Source organism: Anolis carolinensis, chromosome 4, assembly GCF_035594765.1.
Source record: "Anolis carolinensis isolate JA03-04 chromosome 4, rAnoCar3.1.pri, whole genome shotgun sequence".
NCBI lineage: Eukaryota > Metazoa > Chordata > Lepidosauria > Squamata > Dactyloidae > Anolis > Anolis carolinensis.
Window position 1 is genome coordinate 93,744,628 of NC_085844.1, and position 10,798 is coordinate 93,755,425.

The 10,798-nt window shown below is 39.8% G+C and overlaps 1 long non-coding RNA gene across 1 annotated transcript in view; it reads right to left on the reverse strand.

The window, feature by feature from the left end:
- Nucleotides 1-6,293, reverse strand: part of LOC134298692 (uncharacterized) — a 47,029-nt gene extending 40,736 nt beyond the window's left edge. Inside the window, exons 1-2 of the long non-coding RNA XR_010005804.1 lie at nt 5,985-6,293; nt 1,640-1,778 (exon numbers count right to left, since the gene is read on the reverse strand). This is a non-coding gene — a long non-coding RNA (uncharacterized LOC134298692). The remainder of the gene's footprint in view (nt 1-1,639; nt 1,779-5,984) is intronic.
- Between the last annotated feature and the right edge of the window lie 4,505 nt (nt 6,294-10,798).

Sequence of the window (10,798 nt, forward strand, 5' to 3'; positions counted from 1 at the left end):
ATTTTTAGCCTTTCTGAGAGTTGACCAAAGCTATTTCCTTCCCATGAATGCATTAGTTTTGCTCTGTAAACCAAATGGAATGGAAGAAAAGCTTGTGCATTGACATTTTCTGGTTCTAATTTATTCAGTTGACAAAGAAAATATGATAAAAGAACTAGTCAAGGATTCATTGCTTTGTAAACAATGAGATAATAATTGGAATATTGTAAGCCAATTGTCTATGCACAGCCCAGCTTCAAAGATAGGACACTTCATTTGTATTTGTTTTTTTATTGCACCATCAATTGATCTTTCCTTCAGTTAGAACATTGCTATGAATTAGATCATTCTGATACTGGAGGCAGTAGAATATCCTCTTTAGGATGAGATTGACCATATTTGCTTCCAGTCTGGACAATCACTTCTCCTGTAGCTGAAGACGGCAGAACTAAACTAAAATCAGTTATCTATGTCACACCCTGCAAACATGTGTTTACTATTTTTTTGCATCCTAATTGCATCACAAGTTATTTTCTTTACACATATTCTGACGGTAGCCTGCTTGTCTAGTAGGGAATGAAGGAGAAGAGGCATTTTATTATGTGTTGGTTTTTCAACAAAATGTCAGCCTTTGTCTAGACGAAAGAACTGAAAATATAAGTATTTCATCGGCCATTGGTTGAAACATGTCTAACCACCATTTGGATAAAGATCTGCCAAGATATTTGACCATTTACTTTCATTTGGCTATTGATGTAGTCCTTGCAGACCTACTCCCATATTGCTATTTCTAACTTGGGACTGTCCAGTTTTTACATATGAACAACAGATTAGTTAATAACTGTATTATACTTTTTAATCATGCACATACACATATTATTTTCACACCCTGACTCAGGGCACATCTACACTGAACTATTATCCTGAAAACTTCATGATGGCTAAATAATACATGGAGCTTATTTGGGTTAACATGGACCAAAGCCTTGAACTATGTTAACCAAACTTGTGGGTTGCTCTGAATTCTACTTGAAAATGCAGAGCAAACTGTAACTTTGGGCTCATGTAAGCAATTGTTTATATGGTAAACAATTGCCCATGTGGTCCAGAGACATGGGATCGCACTCACCATCTCACTCCAATGGGCATGACATTACTACTATTCATTGCTCCTCACCCGGAGTGATGTTGGCTAGGGTGGAAGGATGATCGGAGATGGGGGGGAGAAAGAAGCAGGGAATGCCTACTCTCCCCCCTCCCCCTTCCTGCTTTTCTCTGGCATCCTGGCCAATGTCATGAATGGCTGACACTAATTAATTTTAATTTTAATTTGTGACATTTATATCCTGCCCTTCTCACCCAGAAGTGGACTCAGGGTGGCTTACAACTTAATACGTACATACAATATGTTATATTATTTGCATAGCACAATATAAGCATTATATATTGCTATATTGTCCTATGCCACTATACTGCAATATTATTAGTAATATTATATGTAATATATAATATACAATTATAATAGTGTATTATTCTTATTATATTGTATTATATTATAATATCATTATGAATATTATATGTATATGCAATCTATATATAAAAAATGTAATGTGCGTTTTCCCATGGAGTAAACAACAAAACCACCAGGATTCTCTCCTACCTTAGTAGTGATAGCGGGCTGTCATTCAGAACCATTCCAGAACCAATCCAGCATTCACCACTCCAGATCGGTCCAAAAGATAAGTGGTCCATGTAGAGTTGTCCTCAGTTCATTTCTTTGCTGTTGATCTGTGATTCGTCTTTTGAAGGTAAACAAGAGCTTAATTTGCAAATCCGATTGTTCAGGCATGTGTCTTTGAGTAAATGCCATTAAAATAGATTCATTGTAGAGAATATGTGTTCCCTTAATATTTAAGGAGGAATATTAATGCTAATTAAATGTTTTACTTAGCCCCAGGAAAATGCTAGCAACTATAGTAATAATTATCTGTTAAGAAAGCAGAGGAAAGCAAAGGATTAAGATGAAGCCAATATATAATTTGTAATGAATTATTATAGTAGTTGCATGATCTACCTTGCCTTTTTATGTTAATATCATAACATACACTTTTAAAAATTTACCACTTTTCTCTGTTTAAAGACTAAGCAATTATTTGGTCAGATCTATGTTCTACAGTATTTGCATAGTGGATGCTATGTTGCTGGAATGTTTTTTTTGCAGTCAATTACTAAATGTTAAACACATGATTTTCCCAATGCTATGCACATTTTAAGTCTGATGGCTCAAAAGGTAATCAACATTACCTTACCTTTCTCCTATTGAAATTGATAGGGGTTAAACGTGCTTCACTTTAGCTGGCTTGTGACCAAGATGTTTCAAAATTATTTCAAAAACTGATATTGATAACAGCATTCCACTGCTCATATAGGTAAGTGTCAATGAATATATTTAAGTGCTCATTTTAACAAGTTGAACAGACTTACTAACCCTTCATGTGTCAAAAACATTAATTTGTGTCAATAAACATATGCCTTTGGTACTGCAAACAAAATCTGATATTGTGTTATTTCTTTGCCTTGTTGGTTCTAACATGTATATCGTCCAAACTCTATTATGCACACAAAGGGATTGCATAACATGTGTATGCCTCGAATGAATTTAGTTAATGCGCATCATCGGCTGAGTGGATCTCAAACCATTCCCATTGTTGACTTGACAAACTAGGGAATGTTCTCCATTTTCAGTGTTTAACTTGACTAATGATGGATAATCAGTACAGCTGTTACAGCTTCACCAAATATTAAAATACAATAATCTCACTCTCTAAAAAAATGCAAAGAAAAACTGCCATCATAATAACGCTGTTTTGAAGACTTCATCAGCATGCACACACTACCTGCCTTTGGTTGCTACAGTAGTTCAATTAACCTGCTTTGACAGCATATTTTGGCAGACGGGAAATATTCCCACTGTTTCATGTCTGACTTTCTTTCACACCTACTTTACAAATCTCTGGATGATTTCAAGAGAGTCACTTTGGAAATGCAAGATAAAAATAATCTAGAAATAATTCATCTATTCTAAAGTTACAAATGAAAATGGATGTGGAAAAAAAATGAAGCCACGGGACGAGTGAAGAAAAACAGCTCTGCACATTTGTTTCTTCTTACCAATATTATTTACTGTTAAAAATGATTTTATAGATGCTGTTTCTGTAAGTTAATTTAAATACTGGCAGGGAACATAACACCTAGGATGAATTCTAATACAGTTCTAAAGTTTAAGTAAATGGTCAATCTATTGTTAGGGTCGCAGAACATTATATTTCGTGACTATTTGTCAGGACCCAGGCTGCAGAGCACCAATAACCTTACACAGAGGCCAGAATCTATCTAATATCTTTATTAAAGAAATATATAAAGTCAATAAAAACAAGTAAAGAATATAGTTCAGAAGCAGACCTTTCAGATGAGGTCAAATATAGTCCAGAAATGTATTGTCCAATATAAGATATTAGAGTTCAAAGTTTTAGTCCACTTGACCGAAACACACACTTTGCCAAGCAAAAGTGTGGGGAAATGACAGAGTCTTTAAAGTCCAATGTAGCTTGACAACAAGGCTGGAAAATAAACTTGATTCTTGGCTAGATCAAAGACTTGAAACGAGGCAAACATGAAGTATGAACAAGGTCCGTGGCAAACGTGAAACAAGGCAGGCTTGAAACTTGATCCGGGAAGCAAGGAACTGGGGTTACGAAGTCCACACACGATCTCTCTCCTCAAGCTGATCAATTGACTCCGCAAGGTTCCCCTTGCGACAAGCACCTATATTGGGTCTCGTTTTCCCGCCAACAGAACACTTTCCCTGGGGAACGAGAAGCGAAACCCAACTCTGTCCAGATGCATGACTCCTTAGAATTTCCCAAGGGAAGCAGACCTAATCAGTTGTTTGGCAGCGATTCTCAGGCTCCGGCGATTAGCCTCTCTGACTCCTCTATCTCTATTATAATTGTCCCTCTGGGGAAACGGGGGGGAGTTCTGCCCAAGGCCTGTTTGGCTGAATTCTTGAGGGCAAACATCCTCCAGGTGGAGAGGCTCCGGCTCTGGCTGAACCGGTGGAAATCCCATGTTTTCCTCCTCGTCTGCCACAATAGTACTAGGAACAGGACTACAAGGCCCATGAGTCATCACACTATTTCTGCATCAGGTTAAGACCAGACTTTGTCACTCATTGTCAAATAAACTAGACATTTTATGATTGACTTTTTAAAATATTGGCTCCACATGATGATTCACTAGCCTCTGGTACATGACATACCAGGTTGTTCCTCCATGTCTACCAGAACATCACCACGTTCCACCTCAACCCCACAAAATCTAGTTGGGCTCTGCTACAAGTCTGCCAAAACCTTTCCAATATTTGTGCCGGGCTGTGGCGCAGCTGGCTAGTAACCAGCTGCTATAAATCACTACTGACCGAGAGGTCATGAGTTCGAAGCCCGGGTCGGGTTAAGCCTCCGACCATTAATAGCCCCGGCTTGCTGTTGACCTATGCAGCCCCGAAAGACAGTTGCATCTGTCAATTAGGGAAATTTAGGGACGCTTTATGCGGGAGGCTAATTTACAACACCATAAAACTGTCAGCAAAACACGAAGAAAGGAATGCGGAAGTACAGCCACTACTGGACGGTGAAGCAACAGCTCCCCCTGTGGCCGGAATCGTGAAGCTGGAAAAATGTTAAAAATGCCTCTGAGTCTGTCTAATGTATGTTGTTTGTCTGTTGGCATTGAATGTTTGCCATATATGTGTTCATTATAATCCGCCCTGAGTCCCCTTTGGGGTGAGAAGGGCGGAATATAAATACTGTAAATAAAAATCCTTTCTTAGAAAAGGCTAGGGTATAATTTCAGCCCAGGGATTGAATTGTGGTTTGAAAAGGGTCTTGGGAGTTTCTTTCTAGTGGTCTGTGGGGCCAAGGACCCAGAGGAAGAGCCAAGGACAGAGGCAGAGTGAAAGCAAAATATGTAGAACCTTGATGATTGATCTGGACAATCCAAAAATAGCCATATTATTGTTATTAAATATGTGCAGAAATGGTATGCCGAAATTGATAGAAGTAAGCCCCTGGTGGTCGCGCAGTGTGTTAAAGCGCTGAGCTGCTGAACTTGCAGACCGAAAGGTTCCAGGTTCAAATCCCGGGAGCGGAATGAGTGCCCGCTGTTAGCCCCAGCTCCTACCAACCTAGCAGTTCGAAAACATGCCAATGTGAGTAGATCAATAGGTACCGCTCCAGCAGGAAGGTAACAGTGCTCCATGCAGTCATGCTGGCTACATGACCTTGGAGATGTCTACGGACAATGCCGGCTCTTCAGCTTAGAAATGGAGATGAGTACCAACCCCCAGAGTCAGTCACGACTGGACTTAACATCAGGGGAAAACCTTTACTTTTACTTACCTAAGTCTGATGAAACTGGCCATGTTATCACAGTAGGGCTTTAAAGCTGGAAGCCCCGCATTTCTGCCACCTACAGAATTTTGGGAAATGTAGTTTAGGATGGGGCCTTTTTAATTCTCAGCTACAGAGGTTCTCATCTTCCCAAACTACATTTCTTGCAATTTTGGAGGCAGCAGAAATGAGGGCTTGCCGGCTTTTAAAGCCTTGGTGTGATAACAATGTTACTCTAAAAACCTCTGAACAATGGAAAACAAATTACATTAAAAATTTATAACATGTTGAAGGACATCTACACTGATCAATTAGGTTGGTGTGGGATAAAATCAGCTCCTGAGCAGCTACACAATGCATGGAGGCTGATCTGGCTTAACTCAAGGAAAACAGCTTAATGCGGCTTTCACCTCAGGATAAGCTAACTGGGAGGAAAACCCAACTTCTGAAGTAAGAACTGACTGCAGCTGTCTCAATAGCCACCCCACACTATCATTAGTATACATCAATGGCAGTACTCACTTAGAACAATAAACAATAGCAAGGATTTTTACAAACCAAAAGTTCATTCTGTTATCCCACTGAAGCACACTGCCCTAAGGAAGTCTATGTAAGGCTCAACCAATACCCCAGCATGGACATCTTCATGGCATCTTGTGCAAGACATAACTTCCTCTCTGTATTTGGAAAAAAGGAGGTTTTTCAGGCCTGTTGTTTAAGAAAGTATTACAACAGCTGTCTCTGATTAAGAAAGATACAATGATACAACAGCTGAAATGCTTTTGAGTTCAAGATGCTGCATTTTTACAGAATCAACTTTAAACTTTAAACTTTTACAGAATCAACCATGCTTCTTCCCCAGCCATCTCACCTAGTATTAGCATAGGGTTGAACCCCAATTGGGATATGGAGGCAATGGTTTTATGCAGTAATTCTAGACTCAGATCTATTTTCAATTAAACAGTGTTCTTCAGGTTAATCTATTTAACAAGTGCCCATTACTACACAAGGGAAGATGTCTTGGGCTATAAAGCTTCAAGACACAGAAATACTACTGACTTCTATAGTGTGGACACAGCAAATCTGCTTTTGAGGGGATCAGGTCCAGCACTAGCAGAGCTCCTGCACAATTTAGAGCAGCAGCGGGTAAAACTGAGTGTGCAGCTGATTCATTATGTACCCCTGGAAAAGAGTCCTTTGCTGCCATTAATATTTGGAGAGTTAACACACCAAAAATATCAGGGCATCCTTGCATGGCAATTAAAAAGTTATTAGCTAACCTCAGATATAGGGAACAGTTATATGACCTTTTCAGACTTGCTGCCAGAATCACCACATATAGTGGTGAATCCACTGGTGCCTATAGTGGGGATGTGGGGAACCCATCACCCCATGCCCCACATTGCCCAACTCACCCATCGCCCCATCCCACGGGGGGAAGTGTTGGCTGCCCAAGTTCCTTCATTGATCCAATGCAACATGAGAAGCCAAAAGTTGCTCTATGCCAGGGGTCCCCAAACATTTTAAGCAGAGGGCCGGTTCACAATCCTTCAGACTGTTGAGGGGCCAAATGATCATTTGAAAAAAAAATACAAACAAATTCCTATGCATACTGCACATGTCTTATTTGTAGTGCAACAACAACAACAACAACAACAACAACAATGAAAGAACAATACAATATTTAAAAATGAAAACAATTTTAACCAACATAAACCTATTAGGATTTCAATGGAAAGTGTGGGCCTGCTACTGGCCAATGAGATAGTCAAGTGAATTAGGATTGTTGTTGTTGTTGTGTGCCTTCAAGTCATGTCAGACTTTGGCCGGGCCTAAGTCTAAAATTAATTATTTATTTACTGCATTTATTTACTACATTTATATCCCACCCTTCTCACCCCTAAGGGGACTCAGAGCAGCTGTATGTACATACAATATATTATATTATTAGCATAACACAATATTAGCATTATATATTACTATATTGGACTATACCACTATACTATTATATAATATGTAATATATAACATATAATTAATATTATTATATAGTATTACTATTAGTATTATACTGTATAACATAAAATTATTATCAATATTATATGTATATACAATATATTATATTATTAAAACTGATATAAAATATTATATTATAAAACTGAGGGCGGGGGCCAGGTAAATGACCTTGGAGGGCCGCATCCGGCCCCCGGGCCTTAGTTTGGGGACCCCTGCTCTATGCTGTGGGATGGGAGCCAGTGGGCTCTGTCCCAAAAGTATTGATGAACCAGCACATGCCACTGAAAAGTTCCTCGTGTGATGAGGTTAATAGTATGAGCTATTCTGATGTGTAAAACATTCTGGATTTTCTAAAAGGTGGAATAAGGATTTTATCAAGATATACCAAAAAAGAAACTTAGTGGGGTTGTCTGTGTGCCTGCTGTGCTTACTGTGTGCCTCACCATCCAACTCATTCTTTGACTTTCAGCTTTCCAAGTGATGTTTTAGTGGGCAAATGACCAAAGACGACCCATTTCATGTATTGAATGTACATATAGAGAAAGTTGTGTGGACTGCACAGTTTAGCCCAACTCTCCATCATTTTTCTCTCACCCCACTGAAAAAGTCCCTCATCTTGTTTGTAAGAACTCTTTCTGAATAGACCTGTGCACAAAGAGAATTTCTTCCAACATGCATTTTAACAGAAATTTCAAAGCACCCCCGACAGAGGTTGGATGGCCATCTGTCGGGGGTGCTTTGAATGCAATTTCCTGCTTCTTGGCAGGGGGTTGGACTGGATGGCCCATGAGGTCTCTTCCAACTCTACTATTCTATGATTCTAGGTGTTTACTGGAGAAACATGTGTCAATATGAAGTGAAAATAATGGCTGGGGCCTTGTAACAATTCATTAAAAATGTGGAGAAACTCATGTGTAGCCTCCTCTTAGGTTGCCATTTTTATCTTCTCCTACTATGTAACAGCGCTCCATGCAGTCATGCTGGCCACATGACCTTGGAGGAGTCTACGGACAACACCGGCTCTTCAGCTTAGAAATGGAGATGAGCACCAACCCCCAGAGTCAGACATGACTGGACTTAACGTCAGGGGAAACCTTTACCTTTACCTACTATGTCATTAGTTGTAAACATGTCAGATTTTAGAAAAGAGCAAGTATTTCCATTTTTTTCTGTTACTTAAATCCAATTTTGGCCGCCTTTGTGTGGAATAAATTCCTTACATTTGATTACTGTTATCCTGACCTTGATTAAAATACCAAGGCTCTTCTCAGTGACCAATAAGATGCCTGAGAGCTGGATAGGTTCATGGCTGAGTATTTAAGGAGTATAATTATATTCAGTCACAGTTGAAAATACTAAAATAGCATCTCTATTGACCTCTAGACACTGAGTTAGGTAGAGGGAGTTTTTAGAAGTATAATTTCCATCTCCCTGCCTATTGGATCAGCCTGACTTGTGAACAACCTCCTGGAAATGTTGTATAAAAACAGGATGTTATGCACAAATGGAAAGGGCCATAGTTCAAAGGAGTATTAACCAACTAGGCTAGGTTTAGAAGTACTCAGTTAATATCCTCTCAGTATATTTGATCATTTCTAAAGTGTGAGCTTCACACCACAGGGGTCAGGAATAGCAGCGCTGTGCTTGTTTAGCCGAGATCTAAGCTCTCTTGACAAACCCTCTCTAACTATGCCTGGAAGCCTTCATAAATAATACTCCATTGTCGAGTTGTGATTCATCTTTGGTGAGCTGAATAATCAATCTGAATGCTGCCTGTACAGCGCGTGTGTGTATATCTGTGTGCTGTTGTGCTGCAGGTCAAATTCATCCAACTAGGCAAATGCCTTTCATTTTTCAGAACAAAACAACACATTGGAATTTAGGATTCCTCTTGATGAAATGGAAATATCTATTGCATTTGCAAACACAAATAAAGTCCAATTAAAGGGCCACATTTTGGGGGTGGGGGTATAGCTCGACCTTTGTACCCAGAATTGGTAAATCTTTCTGTTGATTGACATCATTTCACTAGGCACTTAAAATAAGGAAGCACAAGACATGTTACTTATTCATGTTGCCAGTTCTACCTGCTTTTAAAGATCCAGACTACCTATATCTAGTGAGACCTATATCTCCCATTAATATAAATATAACCAAACTAGCTGTGCCAGGCCAGGCGTTGCTGTGGCTTATGGGAATCATTTGTTGGCTCGGTGGAATAGCAGTGAATAGCCTTGCAGCCTCAAAGCCTGGCCATTTTCTTCTTATGGGAATCCTTGTTTGGTGAGCTGGAATACAATGGAATAGGCTTGCTGCTTGGGAGGCTGGGTACTTGTGTTGTAGGGGAATGGTTTTTTTGGCCTGCTAGAATGGCAATGAATAGCCTTGCTGCTTCAAAGCCTGGCTGCTTGCTATCTAGTGAAATCTTTGGATGGCTAGCTTCAATAGTAATATCGCTGCTTCAAAGCCTGACTGCCTTCTACCAAGGTTAATCCTTTGTTGGTCTGGTTGAATTGCACTGATTAGCCTTGCAGCTTCAATGCCTGGCTGTGTTATAGCAAGAGGAATCCTTGTTTGGTGAGCTGGAGTAGCACCTTAAGTCAAAGAGCTGCTTTGAAGCCTGGCTACTTCCTTTGTAGGGGAATCATTGTTTGGCCAGCTTGAATTGCACTGAATAGTTTTGCAGTTTAAAAGCCTGGTTGCTTTCTATCTTGTGAAATCCTTGGTTGCCCAGGTTGAATAGCAATTAATAGTCTTGGCGCGGCACGTATGAATGCTGCAATTAGTCACCTTGATTAGCATTTAATGGCCTTGCAGCTTCAAAGCCTGGATACTTCCTGCCTGGGGGAATCCTCTGTTGGGAGGCATTAGCTGGCCCTGATTGTTTCCTGTCTGGAATTCCCCTGTTTTCAGAGTGTTGTTCTTTATTTACTGTCCTGATTTTAGAGATGATATTGTTCTGTATTATTATACCACAGTAATGATTATATATTATACTAGCTGTGCCCGGCCACGCGTTGCTGTGGCATTGTCTGGTGGTGTTGGTGAGAAATTGTTGAGGTAGTGGTGGTATTGAATGTATGGTTGTCTTTATGTTTAGTATGCACACTGAAGTGGATTATATGGCAGTGTGGAGTCAAGATAATCCAGTTCAAAGCAGATAATATAAGATTCTAAATGGGTTATATAGCTGTGTGGAAGGGCCTTGAGTCTACACTGCCATATAATCCAGTTCAAATCTGATAATCTGTGGAAGAGGCCTAAGTGAGGCCTAACTATGCCTGTCCCCTGGGCTGAGTAGGTTGCTAGGAGACCAAGTGGGCGGAACTTAGCCTTGTAACTGGCAGCAATTGGATA